We start from the raw sequence: 23,775 nt of genomic DNA on the forward strand, positions 1-23,775 counted from the left end.
AAGGAAACAACAGAGGCCAGCAGGCCAACACAGGTGAGCCAAATTGCAGAAGCACGCGCACACGGGGGAGCAAAGGGGACCCCACTAGTAGGCGGGAGAATAGCTTACTTTTTAGAGAGATAGACATAATTGTCAGGAGATACATGGGTTGGAGAGATAGTGCGAGGTTTCAAGCTGGATTTCTGGTGAGAGCCGATTCATTCAGAGGAACCGAGACCCATAAGGTTCTCACGAGAGGATGAAGAACTGTTAGACCGAGAGATCGCACAGCTAGAGAAGAAAAGGGCGATCGAAAGGGTGGTAGATCCCTGGAAGGGCTTTGTGAGCAATATGTTCCCGGTCAAAGTCAAAAAGAAACACAGACCTGTGATCAATCTGAGGAACCTGAAAGAGTTTCTAGTGTACACAAACTTAAAGATGGAGGACATCCATCTACTCAGGGATGTGTTACAGAGGGCAGACTGGTTAGTCAGGATAGATCTCAAGGATGCATATCTGACGATATCAGTATCACAAGAGGACGAGAGATTCTTACGGGTCTGGTGGAGAGAACAGAAGTGGCAGTACAGATGCCTCCCGTTTGGCCTCGCATCAGCCCCTTGGAACTTTACGAAACTGATGCGAGTGGTTGTAGCTCATGCTAGGGAGCAGGGCATCAGGCTAATAATTTATTTAGATGACTTTTGCATGATGGGGCAGGACAAGCTGAGGTTAATTGAACAATCGGAACAGACAACCCGTTTATTCCAGGAGCTAGGATTCCCGATAAACTGGGAGAAATCAGTGTTAGTACCAGTACAGACGATCGAATTACTGGGTTTTGTCGTGGACACAAAGGCAGCCACACTGAGTCTGCCCATGGACAAAGTGAATGTGATCAAGAGAGAGAGCAGTTCGACAATTGCGAAGAAGGAAATATCGCTCAGGGAATTAGCCAGACTGGTGGGGAGACTAGCATCTTCCAATCAAGCGATTTTCCGGGCCCACTGCATTAGAGGGCACTGCAGCGCCTCAAAATTCAACATCTGAAGAAGGGGTTGTCTTACGAACAGAAGATGCCAATCTCCACAGAGACGAGAACGGAGCTTTGGTGGTGGTTTCGACCACATGGAGGTTTGGAACGGGAGAGCAATATTTGGCTCTGCCCCGGACCTGGTCATAGAATCAGATGCCAGCCGCTGGGGCTGGGGAGCTCAGTGTGGAGAACTAACAACAGGAGGAAGATGGTCAGGTGAGGAACTAGAGCTTCACATCAATTGCTTGGAACTACTGGTGGGTTCCTTTTTGGTGAGATGTTGGACCCAGGACAGGGTGAACTGTTGTGCACTGCTGAAGATGGACAATATCTCAACAGTACGATACATAAACAGGCTAGGAGGGACGAAGTCCAGACTGTTAGCAGAGATGGCAAAAGTCACTGTGGAATATCTCCCAGGACTGCAGAATGTAGTTGCAGACTGGAACTCAAGACACCTGAGGGATGCCAGCGACTGGCAGTTGGACAGGTCGGTCTTCAAGACCTTGATGGTGTTGAGAGGCCCGTTCAGAACAGATCTCTTTGCATCCATGCTGAACAGACAGCTGGAGAGGTTTTTTAGCTGGAGACCAGATCCAGCAGCGGCGGCGACAGATGCGTTTTTACAGACATAGGGTCCGGGGAAGGAGTACGCCTTTCCCCCATCTGCTATGATCCTGAGAACGATAGCGCAGGTCAGGAGACAGCAAGCAATGATAATATTTGTAACGCCAGATTGGAAGAGTAAGGTGTGGTTTCCGGATCTTCTGGAAATGTCTTTTGAAGACCTGCTAGTGTTACTGCAGTTCAGCGAACCGATTCTGAATCCAGTGGGAGAGTGTCACTCACTGAACCAATTAGGAGAGTTTGACTGAACCAATTAGGAGAGTTGAGACTGATCGCTTGGGCGATTTCGAGAACGCCTGGCAAAAGCCAGGACTATCGGAAGAAGCTGCAAGATTTATCGAAGAAGCATGGGCTCCAGGAAAGCATATAGACTGGCGTGGTCAAGGTGGACTAGCTGGCGTGTGGCAAGGCAGATACATTACAATGGAGCAGATGTAACTCAGATTGTGAACTTTTTGGAAGCGCTAGCGGTGCAGGGCCTGGCGTACAGAACAGTGAACACGTGTAGATTGGCCATTTCAGCAGGTCATCCTAAGATAGAGAATGTAGCAGTAGGAGAACATCCTCTCGTATGTAGACTCCTCAGAGGGGTGAGGATGTTGAAACCCCCTTTACCTAAGTACACCCATATGTGGGATGTGAATTTAGACTTGAACATGTTCATTAGCTGGCCAGATAATGATAGACTAACCAGGAAAGCAATATCGGCAAAGCTCACGACTCTACTATGCCTTATATCATGTAAGAGGGTGTCAGATGTCAGGGCTCTAGACATAGATAGGAAACCATTTAATCCAGAAGGGGTCACCTTTCAGGTTAGCAGGAGAATGAAGACAGGCATCAATTTGGTGTCATATGCAGCATTCCCAGACCAACCTAAATTATGTCCGGTCAGGTGTTTAAGGAAATGTGAGGAAGTGGTGAGTTCTCTTAGGCCTGCAGATGTTTCACAGTTGTTCATATCTCTGAGGAAACCATAAAAGGGAGTTGCGAGGTCAACTTTAGCCAGATAGGTTAGATGGTGCATCACTCAGGCAGGCATTGATACTGAAGCGTACAGGGCACATTCTATTAGAGGGGCCATGGCATCTAAGGCATTTAATGCAGGGGTTAGATTGGAGGATATTCTCCAGGCGGCAGACTGGTCGAAGGAGTCGACATTTAAACAATTTTATTTCAGACCCATTGAAGGGATGGCTACGTTGGTGGTAGGCAAGCTTTGAACAAGCATAATCTGAGCCTCCGGTCTTGACCTAGAATACTGATTTTCCATACTAGCGTTATAGAAAGTCCAGATTCTATTAAAGACACAGAGGCAAAGGATTGTCCCACCAGAATAATCGTATTATGAAATGTATTATCTGTGGAATAGTTGTGTTGAGTGGATGAATATTGACAGGACATAAATTGTAATTACTTACTGGAGATGATATTATATGTTAACTATTACACTCCCTATGACAACCTAGCTAAGACTGCTTGTTTGGATTGCATTTCAGGTACAAAGGGGAAGAACACAGGATCATGAGGAACATAATGTGGAGTTTTGGCGCTTACCGGTTGGGGCGCAAGTTTAAAGTTAAGCAAGTCGCAGTCAAAGAAAGAGGAAGGACACAGAAGGACATGAGAGGATAAGGGGGCTGTGTTGGATGAGATTGGTTGATGGAGTCATGTGACTTTAAAGTTTATGGACATAAAGAGAACAAACTACACCCGATGAATTTATTTTGGGAAATGTAGTTTTGTTTGTGTTGTTCATTCTTATGAGTTGTAACTGTTATAATTTTTTCTATGCTGCTCGAGCTTTCTGAGTAAAGGAAGAAAGCATAATCCTTCACCTCCGTGTCTTTAATAGAATCTTGACTTTCTATAACGCTAGTATGGAAAATCAGTATTGCCCCTAATAGGGACTTTCTTGAGTTTGTTTTGACTTTTTCCGTCCAGATCTGTGGATTCTTGGCCGACACCTCCGGTCCTACAATCATCTGATACTGATTAGTCTCCATAATCTTGAGACATTTGTTGTCCCTGCAAACAAGTTAATCAATTGATAGCAGACTCTGCTGGAAACATCCTGCCATTCCGTTGTTCCTTCCTACCGACAAAGGACGAGTTTAATCAAAGGAAACGTTCTGTACATAGTTCCAAACGGCGTACCTAACTTCCAAATGTCCCCCTAGAAGTACCTGAGTGTAGCGTTCTTGTAGTTGAAAGAGGAAGTCCTCTTTCACTGTCCTTGGATGTTACGACCGGAAGTGTGTTGTGATGTCACGTGTCACGGGAGACCGGGTCACGTGTCAGGGGGACGGGAGCTGGAAATAAAGGAACCACCGGAACTGGCAGTTTGACGCCAGTCCCGCTTTATGCAGCAGACATATTGGCTCTGTGTCTTTCTTGCGCTGTAATGCGACCCACGGCCTGTGCAGGCCGGCGAATCCAATGGAGGCTCAGCACCAACGGAGTCCCCGACATCACACTGGCGACAAGGATGGTGGTTTTCCCCACGCATGCCCGTCATTTCTAACACTCATGGCGACAAACTGTGGCTCATCAATACCGTTGCACCAGAGACCGCAGCATCATTAAGGCATTCCGGTAAGAGTGGCCAACTATGACCTATATAATCCTGACTATTAACAATTTCACTTTTGTATGACCAGGCAATACGAGAACGAAACAGTTGACAATTTCCACACCCGCCTATGGGAGATGGCAGTAGGTTGTGAATTTCCCAACGAGGAGTTCGCCATTCGAATCCAAATAATCAACGGAATCTCGTCGGAAAAGCTCAGGAGAGCCATCCTATCAGAAAAGAACATAGCGCTATCGCGAATACTTGAGATGGGGAGCCATCGTGAACGCACAGATGACCAGGTGGTGGTAATTGAGGCTGTGATTCAACGTCTACCGCTGGATAACCCGAGTAAAAATGAGGAAGTTGCAGCCGTCAAGAGATGCCAAAACAGCCGAGAACAAGGAGGCAGAGGCTCAAACCCATCCAAATCCCACATGCCTCAAGGACGAGAGAACTCCTGCAAATGGTGTGGAGGCCCATGGCACCGGGGTGAAACATGCCCCACGTGGGGTTTGACTTGCAGAAAGTGCAACCGCCTCAATCACTACGCAGTAGTCTGCCTTCATTCACCAGGCGCAGGAGACCATGAACAGATGCTGCAATGACCACAGGAACACCAGAAGAAATTCGCCCCACGGAAAACCACCCGGCGGCCGAGCAGAAGCGGAAGAGCGAGGGCCGTAGACTACACACAGAGGTCACCAAACACGAGTGAAAACAAGGAGAGCGAAGACAGCACCTCACCTGACAAGTGGGACAAGGAAAGATGAAAGAAATCCAGCAAGAGAGTACACCGCGTACATTTCATATCAGCAGTAGAACCCAGGAGGTCCAGACAACAGAAGAGGCCCTCCTGCACAGTCATCTCAGACGGCAAGCCAATAAATGTGGTCATCGACACCGGAGCAACCGTCAACGTCATGCCAGTAGCCGCTTTTGACAAGCTCAACCCAAGGCCGGTACTCCAAGACAGAAAGGTACGACTGTTTGTATATGGTTGCAAGAAACCACTGCAGGTGCAAGGATCCTTCGGGTCTGACCTATCGTACAACAACACTGCATGCTGAGCCAGGATCTACATAGTTGAAGCCGGCTTTGAGACTCTCCTAAGCTGCAGAACAGCAGAAAAGCTGTGGCTGGTACATTTTGCGTTCAGCATCTAACACGTAGAAATCAACAACCTACTTGAGAAACATCACCAAGTGTTCCAAGGCATCGGCTGCCTGATAGGCAGGTCCATCAAGTTACATATTGACCCCACCATTGAACCAAAGGCAGTACAACATCGCTGGGTACCGTTCCACATGAGGGAGGCCATGGAGAAGGAACTCGAGAAGCTGGAAAGGGCAGGCATAATAGAGAAAACCTCAGGGCCAACCCCGTGGGTGTCCCCTATGGTGGTGGTGCAGAAGCCCAAACAACCAAATGCAGTGCGAATCTGCAATGACATGAGGCTCCCGAATACAGCCATCGGAAGGGAGCGACACATCACGCCAACCATAGATGAACTCATCGTCGACCTGACAGGGGTGACAATATTCCGTAAACTGGACCTCAGGTCAGGATATCACCAACTCAAACTAGCAAAGGAGTCAAGGTACATCACCACCTTCTCCTTCCACCTCACCTGAGGAGGTACAAACGCCAGAATTTTGGGATATCGTCGGCGGCTGAAGTGTTTCAGCATGAAATCCGAAAGGTTCTGACTGGACTAGAAGGGACGAAAAACATCAGTGACGATATCATTGTATATGGAACAAACAACAAAGAACACCATAAATGCCTGGCAGCAGTACTGCAACATCTCGAAGACGCAGGACTAACATTGAATGCAGAGAAATGCGAATTCGGCAAAGAAGAACTTCTTTAGATACATTTTCAACTCTACAGGGGTATCACCGGATTCAGCAAAGGTGAATGACATCAAAAGCACCAGCGTCCCGCAATCTACCACTAAAGTAAGGAGCTTTATGGGAATGGCGACATACTGCGCGAGATTTATTCTGGACCTCCCTACTCTGGCGAGCCCCCTCCTCGAACTCACAAAGAAAGACCAGAAGTGGGAATGGTCGCCCATCCACCAGCAGGCTTTCCAACAGATCAAAGACTCATTATCGGCTTCCACGACAATGGCGTTCTGTGACATTCAAAGAAACAACACTCCTTGTCAGTGCAAGCTCGGTGGGCCTAGGAGCCGTGCTTACCCAAGTCGACAAAGAAGGTAAAGTACACCCCATCACGTTTGCCAGTCGCGCATTGACCAAAACTGAACAAAACTATGCACATATTGAGAAAGAGGCCTTAGCAATCCTCTGGGGGTGCAGGCATTTCAAAGTGTATCTACTGGGAAAGCAAGCAAGGGTGTTCTCTGACCACAAAACCCTCATCCCCATCTTCAAGGGTTCAGCATCACACCGCCGGCACGCATTGAGAAGTGGATTCTACAACTTCAACCTTACAATATTGAGGTGGAATACAGACCAAAAAAGGCAGATGAACACGTATGTCACGTGGTTGCATGTGCCCGACTGCGTGCCCTCACATTGCAAGAAGTAGCTGAAGAGACCAAGGCGGACACCATCTTAACCCATACCGCACAAGCCATCCAATCAGTGAACTGGAAGAACTTTCTAGCCACAACGGCTCAGCGTACAAAATCGGCACAGGAGAAGCTGCAAGCCATCTTCGGAATCCACCACAAACTCACCGTAGCCCCAGAAGGGGTGATACTTAAGGGACACACAATTGTGCTACCAACCACAATAGAAGAAAGAGCGCTCAAGCTGGCCCACAGCGGTCACCAGGGAATTGTAAAGACAACTTCATACCTAAAATCCCGGATATGTGTGAGTGACAGACCTTGTGGAATCCTGCGCAGCTTGCCAGGCCACCAGGAGAGCTGAAACCCCAGAACCCATCATCATTGCTCCAAGGAGCAACAAAAGGTGGGAGTCCATCAGCATAGACTACTGCACCATCGCGGGAGAGGGCTACTTGCTAGTTCTGGTGGACACGTGTCAGGGGGGCAGGAGCCAAAAATAAAGGAACCACCGGAACAGGCAGTTTGGCACCGGTCCGGGTTTATGCAGAAGACATATTGGTCCTGTGTCTTTCTTGCTCTGCGCTGCGACCCAAGGCCTGTGCAGGCCGGCGCATCCAGTGGAGTCCCCCACATCACACGTGTGACAAGGAATAGAGTTAGTTACTTTTCAAAATTAAAAATTAAAGAAGACGTGTTTAACAAAGCTATGTGTCTGCCTGAAGTCATTGGGCGAGGTAACCTGACGGCTGCCGGTGTAATGTCACTTTTTGCTATGTGTCAAAAAATCCTATCCTGCTGACAGAGCATGCGCACGCATGCTCAGTCATTACTTAACGGATAGGATTTTTTGACACCAGGAATGTGGTGCACCTGTCTTTCTGGGGTCACAGGGGTGCAATACGTTTAACTTTATAAGAGCCAGGCTCACTTAAATAACAGAACACAGTGAAGCCGTGTTACGAGCGACTCCAAAATGGATGGAAAAAGCACGAACCCAGCGGACGAAAGAATCTGAACCCAGCGGACACTTTGTTTTATAAACTCCCAAGATTCTAATAAGCACTAAATGTGCAAAACATATTAAAGAATCCATCAAAAATGTATATGTATGTGTATGTGAACAAAGTGCATTATTAACGTGATTATGTGCATTTAGTTCACATAAACGTACACATTTGTGATAAATCCTGCTGACTGCGCATGCGTACTCATGCTCAGTCATTACTGAAAGCATAGGATTTTTTCACACCAGAAATGTGGTGTGCCTGTCTTTCTGGGGTCCCGGGGGTGCAATACGTTTAACTTAATGAGAGACAGGCTGACTAAAATAACACATCAGGGTGAAGCTGTGTCACAAGCAACTCCAAAAGGGACAGGAAGATCCCAAACACAGCGGACACTGGTATTGTTTGTCGCTTGCAGCCAGGAAGCATGTCTACATCAGAGAGGAACCGAGGGGAGGTGGGGTTGCATGTACATTTCTAGGCAACCTAGTCGTAATACACTGGCACCAGAAAGTAGCCCAGGATGGAGGGCTCCTGCGCCCATTATTGGGTCGATTCTACAGGCCCTGCTTCTGTAGCTCTCCGTAAGCCCTCGCCCCGCCATCAGCAGAGGTGCCGATGAGTACACAACAGCGGCCGTAGGTAGAACTATTGTAGCTTGAAAGCACGGCACCGTAGAGCCAGAGAAATGTGAGAATGTGTTCGGAAACGCAGGCGCTGGGTGTGGCAGGGATAGAAGCAGCAATACATTTAGGAAGACCACATTAATGTTTTAAGATTACACAATCGTGCACAGACAGAACATTCAATGATGTGATCTGTTGACAATGCTGTACATTAATCCGCGAGTGCACACCGCTATCGGGTAAATATATGTATAGAACACGTGGATGCCCGTCCCCCACCACCTTCCAGTTCCGTGAGCGTATAAGAAAAAATACAGCAATTCTTTCGAATTTTACCCCAAAAGTAAAAATGGCACACGCATGCAGGAATAACACCCGAAAGATTTTGGACGTGTTTTCAGTGCTGCCTGTCTAGTGCAAAGGAAGGGGCCAGAGCCCTCTCGACACGGGCTGTGCGCCAATGTCCTTAGTGCTATCTGCAAAGATTGGGTGCTATGATCCTCGAAGGGGAAATCTGCCTGGAACTGAACAAACGTGGCTAAACATATCAGCACGTGTTTCTTATTGTGCAAATGCTACACCTTTAACTTAACATGGCGCCACTTAGCAGCAGTATCATTGACCATTGATGTTGAGGGCTATCTGCACTGTTCACGTTTTAGAGTAACTGCATTGGTCATGCATCCTTCTCCTTGCCCACCCAGCCGACACTTACCTGTGCCCTATGTCATCCCCTCGGCCTCGCCCTTTGCCCAACTTGTCTGAAACGGGCCTTCGCAAGTGGGACCCAGATTTCTTATGAGCTCCTTGTATGATGTGTGATAGCTCGGCGAGTGAAGCCATTGCACCCTTCTTCTGTATGTAGTCCCAGGTTCCATTGCCGGTGTAATAATAATAATGGTTCTGTGCATTTAATTGAACATAACCCCGCTTCCAACACCCAATTATTGTGGTAGGTGGCGAGTGCTGCATTGGAAAAGGAGCAGGGTGTTTTTGACTGAATTGTTAGTGTTCTGAAATGAGTGGTGATTGAAGCGCTAAGTGGGGTGGCGGGGCAGGGGATAGTGAGAGTTGAGTGGAATTATAGATTTGAGGGATCATGATGAGTGATTTTCATATGACAAAGTTTAGAAGCTATGGCCTGAACGGGCAGAAATCAGGGCATTATATTAGACCTTTGCTGAGCAGAAGAGGGTGTATGTGCTTGTGGGAGGAGGCAGCACTGACAGTGCGCACAGGAGCCCGACCGCACTTCGACTGCATGACTCCAGACTCGGCTGTGGATGGGTTCTCTAAAATGGGCTGAGAGGGGTGGGCACAAGGCACTGTCTTTAACAACCTTGGGCGTTTGGAGCTCTCTCACCCAGAGATACTTTGGTGAGTGGGTGGTGTCAAAGAAATATTTAAGAGCAGTCTAGATTAATTGTGAAAAGGTGCAACTGCCGACGCCTTCAAAACAGTAACCTCACTAACTAAATATATACACCTTATTGCAATATGTCAAATTGTAGGTGGGGGGGCTATCAACTAAGGAAATGTATTCTACTTTTTGGTTATGTGGGATCACGTAGACCAGTGGTCATGTGATGAATCAACTTCCAGGGCATCAGTGGTCCAGGTTTGAATATCGGGTTCTAAACCATCAACCAGCCCCACACATCTAGTACACCAGAATGGATCTGAACAGATTGAAAACACAAATAATGTAGACATTTCCTTGTCCAATTTTGGTAACGTGGACGGTATGGCAGGCTTATCTCTGCAAGGTCGTGGATTGTTGGTTAGTTGCAACACAGCGAAAATACAATTATTACCCAATGATAAAAGGGACTGTCCAGTCAAGGTTGTATAAAAATATCTACTTTATTATTATTATAACAGACAGTTCTAGCACACTACAAAATGCAACCCAGCCTGTACAGGAACAGAGGACAGACAGTTTCACGAAGGAAAGGGATGGACTATGGATACTGACAGGAGGGTAGTTGGTAAAACCATCAGTCTTAAGCGTTCAAGGTTATTTGGTTTCACACCAAGTGAGCAAGGGGTCATAAATGTCACTAGGGGCCTTTGGAGAAGGACCAGGGGGACAGAACCAAAATGCACCTTGTGTTTGAGATGATCTTGATGCTCAACAGCGGCGAGTCGGTCCCAGGATGGTTTGCATATCCTGCAACAAAGTTCAAGACAGGAGACAGCTGCGGGTATCAGGCAGCAGCCAATTCGGCAAGCTGGCCTCGGCCATTGTCCAAATTGTGTCAGGTGGACAGCTCAGGGGCAACGCGCTCGCCTTGGAAACAAGATGACGTGGTGCAACACAGGTTTGATCCCCGGGTCTGCGCTTAGAAACCTTTGGGTATTAAGCATGTTATAAATAACCAATTACAATGAGCCCTTCTTACTCTTTCCGAAGTCGTGAGATGATCTGCCAAAAGAGGGGCTCAATCCTCTTTTAAAGCCAAATAGGCCCCAGTGATTGGTGCAGGCTAAGCCCACCTTAATGAACCAATCCTGGGTTCCCACCAACAATCTTCTGTTATTCGTGACGTCATAACCAGAGAGATTTGCAACATGAACGGTAAGGGGTAACAACATGTACTACTAGGTCCCACCCATCTTCCTGTCTATTGTGGATCAAAGTGTCTCTCTGGTTAATTGAGCTTTCTGTGACTCCTGGTCCAAGTGCAGGTCTCCCTTGAGGTTTGTGGCGAGAACACACTTTCTGTCTCCATCAAATCACATACTTCTTCCCTCTGAAAGGGGGTTCCCTGCAGGGTTTGTCTACTGTAAACCGTTGTCCCAGACATGACATTCACTGCCCTTCATACAGAGGGGTGGGAGCAAGCTTCAAGCTGACACATTCCATAAAAAAGAGGTGTTGGAGTTTCGTCTCGCTTTTGATAGTTCTGTGACCAGGCCTCTTCACAGGTCTACCTCAATTCATTCTCATTAGTATGTGCTGCCACTACACAGAACTTTTGACAATAGAGCCGGGCGAAACCATGGATCCTTTGATATTTAATTGGTCATGGCAGTAGGAACGTGTTGCCTTCCCCCTTCCTGAGATGCTTTAATGTCCCTGTTGCGGTCACATTCCAGCTAAATGTGACAGGGAGGAGGACTGTGCCTGTAGGCTGTGTCCCCCTGGAGTACACTGGACTACGTGTTTTTTTGTGTGTGTGGTGAGCATAGGAAAATGGTTGCGGATTAGCCCCACACATGTTCTGAGGTTGATCTCCCATCATTCTACTTCTTACAAAATGTCAAAAAAGCCCAGGCGAGTGCACACTTCCTGTGCAGATGGTCAAATTCCTCACTGGTCATCAAACATTTTTATGCTAAGTCCTCTTGAAGTAAAATATTTACAGGTAGGCCATCAACCTTTTCCTGGTCATGAGGTTAGCTGGGACATGGAAAGGGGTGCATGTGCTATGTCAAGCAATCTCTTCCCCACGGGTTCACTTGAGGGACGGCATGTCAAGAGGCCACATTCACCCACTCTTATGCATTCCACTAAACCGGTTTAGCCTTGAAGGAGGGGGGCAGGACAAGCTTGGATGTTTTTGAGGGGCATTCTATTGAGGTCAAGATGACACTTTGAGCCTCATCAGGAGTTGGGCGGAGTTGTAGAAATGCAGCAGTAACGGTATTACCGCTGCCAATCCGGAGTTTGCAGGAAACTCAGAGCATTCACCTCCAGCTCTGAGCCAAAGGTGAATGTGCTGACCTTCCCCATTTTCCACAAAATTACTGCAGCACAATTACCGCTGTGGAAATTGTGCCTAGAAATGCTGCATTGAGTTGTTTGGACATAAAAAAAAAAAAATTGGAGACTTACCCAGTAAGAAGTTACGGTAACGCTAATTGTGTTGGCTGGTATCCCCGCGGATTTACTGCCGGGATACCTCCCACTTGTGATTAGGTCCTTACTTTTCTAGGACAGTGAAAATGCATAGCAAGGAGAACAACACCACAAGCATTTAAAAGTATGGGTATGCAGCAGGAGCAACGAAGAGGGTTCAAGCCACTTCTTTGAACCAATTGTCTCAAAGGTGGATAGGAAGGAGCATATGTTTCAAACGTGAAGAGTGTGCTGCTGGAAATGCATCGGAGGGACAGGGCCTCCGTATCCTTGTCCTTTACTGCTTTTTATTGTGTGTTCTGTCGTGTTTTCCGCGCAGGAGTTCATGTGGGACTCCTGGCGGTGCAGCTCTCTTTCATTTGGTTTGGTGAACGGACCGTTCGGATACCTTTATGGCACCCATGGGTGGGGGGTACAACCCTGTGCCCCTAGTGTATGTTTTTGGGCACCTGTGGGTGGCCCACAGAGCAGGGTATGGGCTGGTGGCAGCTCCATGCTGAATTTGACAGGTGCGCGGAGTATCCTCCATTTTGGGATACCCCGGCCCTGCCATTGGGATCAGTTGATTCCTGATGGAAAACAAGATGGCCCCGGTGGCTTCTTGCTTTCTATTACCCATTACCTTGTTTTCCCAAAGTCCTGGGAAGCCCTGACTCTGTCCCTTCCCCCTGACTGGCTGTTGGATGGAAGTGCCATATATGGTGTTGTTGTGAAGGCCCAGTCAGACTAGCTGGAGCCTTCCCAGTGATGTATGTTGTGGGTACCTCCTGTGGGTGGGACCTGGGAGAATAGAGTGTGTGACGAATATGCATTCTGTGTTGTGGGAGTCTAGTATCTGGTGGTTGACACAATGACCGAGACAACCCTGCCCGAAACCGGTATGAATGTAGCTTGGAATGTTGAATGGCTCGGTACTTGTCCCAATACACATAACTTGTTGTGAGTGTCTAGAGAGAAGTGAATGGCCTGAATACCTCGTGTGCCTGATTGGCTGCCTGCCTGCATGAATGCCCGTAGTCGTGATTGGATGCTTGTGTGTGACCCAGCGGAATGAATGGGAGATCAACAGTATATCTGGGGACCTCTCACTGCTAGGAAATCGTCCACTACGACGAGTAACTGGATTAACTGACGCTTGACCTGGAAGCCCTGCTGGACGAGAAGAATTGCTGTTGCTCTCCTTCACAAACTGAAAGCTGTTGTACCTCCAAGGACTGACCCAGAGAGGACCTGCTAAGGCTCCCTCTTCCCGAGCTACGAGGGACCATCGTGCACAACTGATCTTTGCCAACGCTCCCTGGTAGACAGACCTACGACAGGCTGCCGACCCGATACGGGGACTGCTGCGGAACTCCAAGGAGAAGCACTCGGACTGTTGTCCACCACTATCGACGACCGCCGTCGCCGACCGGAGCCGCGGTGCTCCCGTTTGCCTAAGAACTTCCATTGATCATCGGACGCTCTCGTCTGCATCATCACCTACTTGTCTCCCGCTGGAGAAGGCCCGACCGTTGACGCGCCGAGTAGTAGCCACCGGTGGGTTTCCCGCCACCTACAGACCGCAGAGACGCTGACGACTCGACGCGCTTGCTGGGCCACAGTTCTTTATCATCTCTTTGAGGTCCAGAACTATTGTCATCGAAGTGCCCCGCACGCCTCTTCCTTGCAGGACGCCAACACTTTGTCGTCGACAAGCAACGCTAGGAACAAAGCGGCCACTTCCCTGCCATAGTTCACCCTGTTCACCGTCGGACGTTCGACGACCCGTGACTCCTGCCTTAAAGGGAGGGCACTGAAGAAGGACCGTCGATTCCCCGACACCGAACGCCAAGTTCCCCGACACCCCACGACGATCCGTGGCTCCCGCCTGAAAGGGAGGCACTCAAGAAGGATTGGTCGGTGCATCGTCGGAGAACTCTACTCCACCAGGTACATTGGGGGGGTAAAACCTTAATAGGAAGAAGTGAGACTATTGAACATATGGACTGGGCTTGTGCGATATATCTTATTTTACAGGTTGCCCAGGTGGGGGAATCTCCACACAGAACTGTATCTGGGATACGGGGCCAGTATTCTGCCTACTGTTTCAACCATCTTGCGTTCCTTCCTATCTCTATTGCTGGTTTACTCGTTATTGATCTGGGTGACATTTTAACCGTACAGTTGATGCACTTTAATGAGATTTGATAACATTAGTGGTACCACTCTAGACGTGTATATATTTATCATTTTTGACTTCCAAGTACAAAGTGCGTTATTGTGATCGTGTAAATACCTTTGAATATTAATTATATAAAGACTGTGTTTTCAGTAATACAGTGTGTGGAGATTCCTTTGTGGGGGTTTGGGGACTACACTGTACTTAAGAACCAGCCTGCATCACCTCCTGAGAAGCTAGACCTTGATTGCTCGACTACGTTACCAATAATAGAGAATCTTGGCTGGGGTCCTCTGTGCCTCTCCTCTACCATATAGAGAGCGGAAGTACAGACACCCCCTACCGGTCTTTACACTGGTGGCAGCGGTGGGATGGTTATGGTTTTAAGACTCAGTGTATAACCGTGCCACTTACAAAATATCCACACTTTATTCGATTAAGGTTTGGGTGTGTACAAAATAAATGCATTACAAGCAATGGAGTCTATTGCGAATGGTAAATTGACACGGATGAGCTTAGAGGCTCCCCAGAGTGCTTGTGAAGCCAGGGTATTAGACTTTGTGGATAAGTCTAGGGCTGAGCTGATAGCTGCCCTGGTGGACTACCAGACCGATGGTGAAAATCTTGATGAGGGGGGGAATGCAACCAATGAGGACTCTGCCCCTGGGGTTTCTACTGAATCTGTTTCTGGGAATGCCGCCATTCCTGCTGCCTCTGTTCCGAACCCCAGCAATACATTGGAACTTGAGTTATTAAGGATGAAATTAGTCTTTGAATATCGCAAGTTGGAAATAGATGCTGAGCTTAAGAAAGAGGAGTTGGCGCAACAAGTTGAGCTCAAGAATAGGGATCTTGAACTCAAGAATAGGGATCTTGAACTCAAAGACAAGGACACTGAATGTCAGAGAATCCAGCTAGAGAAAGCTCGAGTGGAGACTTCAGCGAACCCCAGTGAGAGTGTCAGGTCCCCAGCCACTAAATTTATGAAGGATTTGGTTGGTGTGTTTTCGGAGGGTTCTGATATCACCCAATCCCCCAATGGATTGAAGCGTTTGAAATGGCTTGTGCAATTCATGATGTTGATAAAAAGAGATTGGGCTAAGTGTTTGCTAAGCAGAGTGCCTCAAACTGGATATGACTGTATTCTGAAGCTGAGTGTGGAAGAACGGGGTCAGTATGAGTGTATGAAATCTGCTTTGATTGCCAAGTTTGGCAAGACACCTACCCAATACCTTAAAAGGTTCAGGGATTTTAGGAAAAGAGAGAATGTGTCTTGGGTCGACTGGGTGAGCGCTGCACTTATGAATATGATTGGGTGGTTTGAGGGTTACAAGGTGAAAACTTTTGTTGAATTGTCCCACCTATTGTGTTTTGAGCATTTTTCTGAAGCCTGTTCACCAGAGCTGCATCAGTATGTTGCTGACCAGAACATTTTGGATACCTTTAAGCTGGCTAGGTTGGCTGACAAGTGGGTCTCCCACCGGGTGTCCCCTAAGGACTCCAGTGGGAAGGACAAGGACAAAGAAAAGGGGGCCTCTCAGAAAGCCGAGGAGTCCCAAAAGCAGTCACAGTCGAATAAACATAAACCCTCCTCTCCTAAGACCTAAGACCCAAAAATCTAGTGGGGATCAGTCATCTGTGGGTGGGAATAAGAGTAGTGGTCCACCTGCTGCAAAGCAGGCTCCCGGTGGTTCCAGTACCGTACCCCGCACTCCCGGCTCTTGTTGGGACTGTGGGGCTCTGGATCACAAAAGGGGTGACTCCAAGTGTAAAGGTAAGGCACTCGGAGTACAGGCTGTCAGCCTGACCTACCCTTACCCCATGTCTGAGGTGGAGGCCACTGTCCTCCCCTCCTCTACAGGGATCACCTTTGGTGCTCCCGTGGAGATTTCCTTAGTGTCCCTTGGGGCCTGAGACCAGTACGCAGAAGTACTGGCGACTATCCCACAGAATGCCCGTAGATTTTTTAGAAGAGTCCTCCTGAATGGCCAGCCTTCTACTGGTTTGAGAGACACTGGGGCAAGCATGACAGTGGTGGACAGGACCCTGCTCACGCCAGAGGACTATGTAGATGCTCCTCTGAGAACCACCAGGTTAGCTGGTGGGCCTCCCAAATTATCGCCTGTAGCCCGAGTCACACTCGTAATTGGAGACAAGACAGCAAAGCTTCCTGTCCTGGTTCAGGACAACGTCCCTGCTAACATTCTGTTAGGTAACGATCTAGTCGAGTTGGGATTGATCGCGGATGGTCTTCCCATGACTGCACTTGCGGTCACTAGGTCACAGGTGACACCGGGTCTGGCTGTGAGTCAGGTACCCGAGCCGAAGGCACGGCCTAAGGCACGACGAAGGAAGAGCAAGAAGGCCACCTCTGTGGAGGGAGCCCCTTCTCTTCCTGCTGTTCCTACAGCACCCATTGGGATCCATGCTCTGGACGGGCTGGGTCCAGTGGTAAACCCTGTCTCAACTCCTGTGGGAGAAGAGCCAGAAGACTCTCCTGTGGGAGAGGTTCTCAACCCGGAGGATCATCCCAATCTTCAATACTTGTTAGCTGAAGGGGGACCCTCCCAGGCAGACTGCTGTAAAGGACAGAGAGAGTGTCCCTCTCTCGAGGGTGTGAGGAAACAGGCCCTGTCCCAGGCACAAGGCGAAGAGCCTAGGACTTTCCGGATTTATTGGGAGGGTGAGCTCCTTGTTAGTGAGCCCACTAAGCCTGAACCTGGTGCCCTCAAGAGGTTGGTGGTACCCTAGGTTTACAGGCGCTTCCTACTGCAGCTGGCGCATGAGGTGCCCTTGGCTGGTCATCTTGGTACCAAGAAGACTAAACAGAGGCTCTACTGGCCTCGGATTGGGAGCAGAAGTGGAGTCCCACTGCAGGACCTGCCCAACTTGTCAGTTGTCTGGCAAGACTGGAGGCAGTGTCATTGCCCCACTGCAGCCATTGCCAGTGGTTGGCACACCGTTTGAGAGGGTGGGCATCAACATCGTCGGTCCCCTTGACCCTCCCACGTCAGGTGGACATCGGTTCATCCTGGTTTTGGTAGATCATGCCACCAGGTACCCTGAGGTTATACCCCTTCGAACTGTTACTGCCAAGGTGGTTGCCCGGGTCCTCCTGGGCATTTTCACCTGAGTTGGATTCCCCAAGGAGGTTGTCTCTGACCGAGGATCCAACTTCATGTCTAGTTACATGAAAACCATGTGGAAAGAGTGCAGGGTAACCTACAAGTTCTCCACTTCTTACCACCCCCAGACCAATGGTCTGGTTGAGAGGTTTAATAAAACTCTCAAGGGCATGCTAGGTGCTTTGGAAGAGCCCCTAAGGAGGAAATGGGATCTCCTCCTGCCATGCCTGCTGTTTGCTTACAGAGAGGTACCTCAAGAGGGTGTTGGTTTCAGCCCCTTTGAGTTGCTCTTTGGACATCCCGTGAGGGGGCCCCTCGCCTTGATCAGAGAAGGCATGGAAGCCGCCCCTCCCGGTCCGCCAAGCAAGTGGGGGACTATGTGTTAGGCCTCAGACGGAGGATGACACAGATGATGGGACAAGCAACGACGAATCTCAAGGCCAGCCAGGAATTGAACAAATACTGGCATGACCTTAAAGCATCGCAAGTGGAGTGGACTCCGGGACAGGAGGTCCTCGTGATGGAGCCTACCAAGCCTCAGGCATTGGCAGATAAATAGACTGGACCCTTCCGGATAGTCTCCAAGATGGGCGAGGTCAATTATCTGGTTGATATGGGAATCCCAGGGGTAGCCCCTCAGGTATTCCATGTTAATAGGCTCAAGCCGTTCCACAGGCGAGCAGAAGTCTCATGTCTCTTGCTGGCTTCAGAGCAAGAAGAGGATGAGAGTGAGCCCCTTCCTGATTTGCTGCATAGAAACCCTCAGGATGGCTCAGAGGAGGGAGTACAGCTCTCTCCAGATTTGACAACCGAGCAGCAGAGGGCCTGCAGGACTTTGCTCCAGCAGTATGCCTCTCTGTTTTCGCTGACGCCAGGCCTTACACCGTGGTGTAAGCACGAGATTGACACTGGTGACAGCGTGCCTGTCAAGAGCAGGAGCTACCAAATGTCAGATACGGTTAAGAACCACATCCAGGCTGAGGTCGCCATGATGTTGGATCTGGGTGTTATTGAACCCTCAACCAGTCCCTGGTCCAGTCCCGTGGTCCTTGTCCCCAAGGCAAGTTCCCAGGCCGGTACCAAGTATTGGAGGTTCTGTGTGGACTACCGAGGAGTCAATGCCGTCACCAAAACTGACGCGCACCCATTACCCAAGGCTGATGAGCTTGTGGACACCATAAGTGCTGCCAAATTTGTGAGCACCTTTGACCTCACCTCAGGCTATTGGCAAATAGCTCTGACGGACCATGCCAAGGAAAAGACAGCGTTCTCTACACCAGAGGGACTCTACCAGTTTAGGGTCATGCCTTTTGGGTTGAAGAATGCCCCTGCCACCTTCCAGAGATTGGTCAATCATGCTCTCAGTGGGCTGGAAGCCTTTTGTGTGGCTTATTTAGACGACATTGCGTCTACAGTTCCACTTGGGAAGAGCACTTGACACATCTGGGTAGAGTGTTGCAGGCCTCAAAGAGGGCTAACCTCACTATCAAGGCCACCAAGTGCCAGATAGGTCAGGGGAAAGTCATGTATCTTGGTCATGAGGTAGGAGGGGGTCAAATCCAACCTCTCCCCAGTAAGGTACAGGATGTTCAGGACTGGGAGACTCCCACTACTCAAACCCAGGTGTTAGCCTTTTTGGGTCTCACTGGGTACTATCGCAATTTCATGGCGGACTATGGAACCATAGCTGCACCACTGACAGCTCTGACTTCACCCAAGCAGCCTAAGAAGGTCAATTGGACTGAAGACTGTCAGAGGGCCTTTAAAGGCTTGAAAGAAAGTCTGTGTCGGGCACCCGTGTTGTGTGCGCCTGACTACAGCCGACCCTTTATCGTCCAGACGGATGCCTGCGACACCAGAATTGGAGCTGTCTTGTCCCAGTTAGATGACAAAGGGAGAGAACATCCTATCATATTCATCAGTAGACAACTCAAGGGTAGAGAACTTAGGTGGGCTACTGTTGAAAAGAAGTATTTTAGTATAGTTTGGAGCCTTAGGCGTTTTAGGCCCTACCTTACGGGGTCTACCTTCAAGGTCCAAACGGATCATAAGCCCCTAAAGTGGCTTATGCAGATGAAGGGTGAGAACCCGAAACTGCTCAGGTGGTCCATTAGCCTGTAAGGGCTAGACTTCACCATAGAGCACAGACCGGGGAAGAGTCACGATAATGCAGATGGCCTTTCCAGAAGGTATGTTGACCGTCTGGATGAGGGTGTCTATCCCATGGGAGATTACGCACCCTCCACCTCAGTCTGGGGGGGGCGACTGTGATGCTGGAAATGCATCGGAGGGACAGGGCCTCCGTATCCTTGTCCTTTACTGCTTTTTATCGTGTGTTCTGTCGTGTTTTCCGTGCAGGAGTTCATGTGGGACTCCTGGCGGTGCAGCTCTCTTTCTTTTGGTTTGGTGAACGGACCCGTGGGATACCCTTATGGCACCCATGGGTGGGGGTACAACCCTGTGCCCCTAGTGTATGTTTTTGGGCACCTGTGGGTGGCCCACAGAGCAGGGTATGGGCTGGTGGCAGCTCCATGCTGAATTTGACAGGTGCACAGAGTATCCTCCATTTTGGGATACCCCGGCCCAGCCATTGGGATCAGTTGATTCCTGATGGAAAACAAGATGGCCCCGGTGGCCTCTTGCTTTCTATTACCCATTACCTTGTTTTCCCAAAGTCCTGGGAAGCCCTGACTCTGTCCCTTCCCCCTGACTGGCTGTTGGATGGAAGTGCCATATATGGTGTTGTTGTGAAGGCCCAGTCAGACTAGCTGGAGCCTTCCCGGTGATGTATGTTGTGGGTACCTTCTGTGGGTGGGACCTGGGTGAACAGAGTGTGTGACGAATATGCATTCTGTGTTGTGGGTGTCTAGTATCTGGTGGTTGACACAATACTGAGACAACCCTGCCCGAAACCGGTATGAATGCAGCTTGGAGTGTTGAATGGCTCGGTACTTGTCCCAATACACATAACTTGTTGTGAGTGTCTGGAGAGAAGTGAATGGCCTGGTGTGCCTGATTGGCTACCTGCCTGCATGAATGCCCGTAGTCGTGATTGGATGCTTGAGTGTGACCCAGCGGAATGAATGGGAGATCAACAGTATATCTGGGGACCTCTCACTGCTAGGAATCGTGTTCAGAAGCTGAAGTCCACTACGACGAGTAACTGGATTAACTGACGCTTGACCTGGAAGCCCTGCTGGATGAGAAGAATTGCTGTTGCTCTCCTTCACAATCTGAAAGCTATTGTGCCTCCAAGGACTGACCCAGAGAGGACCTGGTAAGGCGCCCTCTTCCTGAGCTATGAGGGACCATCGTGCACAGCTGATCTTTGCCAACGCTCCCTGGTAGACAGACCTACGACAGGCTGGAGACCCGATACGGGGACTGCTGCGGAACTCCAAGGAGAAGCACTCAGACTGTTGTCCGCCACTGTCGACGACCGTCGTCGCCGACCGGAGCCGCCGTGCTCCCATTTGCCTAAGAACTTCCATTGATCATCGCACGCTCTCGTCTGCATCGTCACCCGCTTGTCTCTCGCTGGAGAAGGCCTGACCGTCGACGCGCCGAGGAGTATCCACCGGTGGGTTTCCCGCCACCTACAGACCGCAGAGACGCCAACGACTCGACGCCCTTGCTAGACCACAGTTCTTCATCATCTCTTTGCGGTCCAGACCTATTGTCATCGAGGTGCCCCGCACGCCTCTTCCTTGGAGGACACCAACGTTCTGTCGTCGACGAGCACCGCTAGGAACAAAGCGGCCACTTCCCTGCCATAGTTCACCCTGTTCACCGTCGGACGTTCGACGACCCGTGACTCCTGCCTTAAAGGGAGGGCACTCAAGAAGGGCCGTCAATTCCCCGACACCGAACGCCAAGTTCCCCGACACCCCACGACGATCCATGGCTCCCGCCTGAAAGGAAGGCACTCAAGAAGGATCGGTCGGTGCATCAGCGGAGAACTCTACTCCACCAGGTACATTGGGGGGGGTAAAACCTTAATAGGAAGAAGTGAGACTATTGAACATATGGACTGGGCTTGTGCGATATATCTTATTTTACAGGTTGCCCAGGTGCGGGGATCTCCACACAGAACTGTGTCTGGGGTACGGGGCCAGTATTCTGCCTACTGTTCCAACCATCTTGCGTTCCTTCCTATCTCTATTGCTGGTTTACTCGTTATTGATCTGTGTGACATTTTAACCGTACAGTTGATGCACTTTAATGAGATTTGATAACATTAGTGGTACCACTCTAGACGTGTATATATTTATCATTATTGACTTCCAAGTACAAAGTGCGTTATTGTGATCGTGTACATACCTTTGAATATTAATTATATAAAGACTGTGTTTTCAGTAATACAGTGTATGGACATTCCTTTGTGGGGGTTTGGGGTCTACACTGTACTTAAGAACCAACCTGCATCACCTCCTGAGAAGCTAGGCCTTGATTGCTCGACTGCGTTACCAATAATAGAGAATCTTGGCTGGGGTCCTCTGTGCCTCTCCTCTACCATATAGAGAGCAGAAGTACAGACACCCCGTACCGGTCTTTACAAAGAGGAAACTAAAAGTAATGCGCACATTGTTCATTATTTAATGTTCAACGGGATTAGATCATGATCCCGGCTTAAACACAAGCGAAGAACACAAAAGTATGCTAGTCGCGTAACACAATGATGTCCCCTCCAAAAACATCTTTCGTTTTGCAGATACCCTGTTTACTGGACAAATATCAACACACTTGTTCTGTGACCAAATCGTACAGTTTCTCCTTATGGTGTATGAAATGGTAGGACGATCCTATAATTTGAGCCAACCACGCGTTGTACCCTGGAACTTGGAGTTCCAAATTAAATTTGACATATAATAAATACTACAAGCTCCAAAATGCAGAAGCCTGTACCGCTATGTAAATGCAGAAATGGATACTAAAAGTGTGCAGTCGACCTCTGCTGCACCAGTCTGTATGCAGACCTGTCCACATTGGCCTCTTGGTGGCCCCCACACCTAACACTTAGTGGTGAGGCACCAGCCATGGGGATTCACCGGCTTGGGGGGAAGGGATGCAGGCAGCTCCAAGGGGAAGGGGCGCCTGGCAAATGGGAGAGTCTGATAAAAGGGAGGGCATGCTAGGGTGTAGAGGATGGCAGGATGCAGAAGGACATTGGCCGAATACTGGGGCAAGGTGTGAGGGGCTGTCCAGAGGAAAGACTGGATAGTGGGAGTTAGGGAAATGCTTATATGCACAGGTTTGGGGAGTAGTAGCCCTCTTTGTTTTCTGACTTGAATAGTGAAAGGTGTAGAGTCCCTGAGTAGTACTGCTGCTGCCTTTCCAGGTAAGTTTTTAAATAACTTACATTTGCTTTTATTTCCTATTTGGCAACTTATTCAAAAATCATTTCCATAGTTGGAATTGTGCTGTAGAATGACCAGGGCATATTGCCTCTGTGATGTTTGTGTGAAAACCCCCACCCGCCCCAGCCCTCTTGCCCCCCACAAAGCTCTTTTTACTGTGACCATAAGATGGCCATAGAGAACGCTGCCATTAGTGGACCTCTGCTGCACCAGTCTGTTTGCAGACATGCCCACATTGGCCTTGCAGCCCTTGTGGATGTTTTTCCTTGCCCCCCTGGACCCTTTCACACATGCGCGCGTGCTCACATCCATCCGCCCCCACTGCAGTACATGCCCAGGTTTCTTTCCTCATGTTCCGTATTCAGAGAAAGCTTTGATGTTTAACCTGCTGAGGTCGATAAATGAGCACCATACTCTGTTGGTAATGAGAAGCGCTCGGAAGCCTGTAGCGCTATGTAACTTCAAAAATGAATACTAAATAAAGTGTGCAGTGTGTGCGCATGCTCAGTCATGACTTAGAGTTAAATAGTGGGGGCAGGGACGCCGAAATAATAGCGGCATCTTTGTACAGAGGAAAGCAGTAGGGGTAGGGGACGGGGCGCTTAGCGCGGTGTCTACACACCTCAGCCATTGTAACGCGACCCAGGGCATGGGTGAGGGGGTGCCCGCGCCTTAGATCTTGTTTTATGTGGTCGAGGCTCAGTGCTGCCCAGATGAGCCATCTCCCCAGCAGTAACATGAGGCGGGCAGGGCAGGGTATGCTGATGTCTGGGAGAAGGGAGCGGGCGCCTGGCATTCCACAAGACCCTCATTCATGGGGGATCTGGGCTGGGCTGGGGGTCTCATCAGGATCGAAAGTCAGAGAGGCAGGGCTCTTTTGTTTG

Source organism: Ambystoma mexicanum, chromosome 4p (genome assembly GCF_040938575.1).
Source record: "Ambystoma mexicanum isolate Mex_15411 chromosome 4p, UKY_AmexF1_1, whole genome shotgun sequence".
NCBI classification, from domain to species: Eukaryota; Metazoa; Chordata; class Amphibia; order Caudata; family Ambystomatidae; genus Ambystoma; species Ambystoma mexicanum.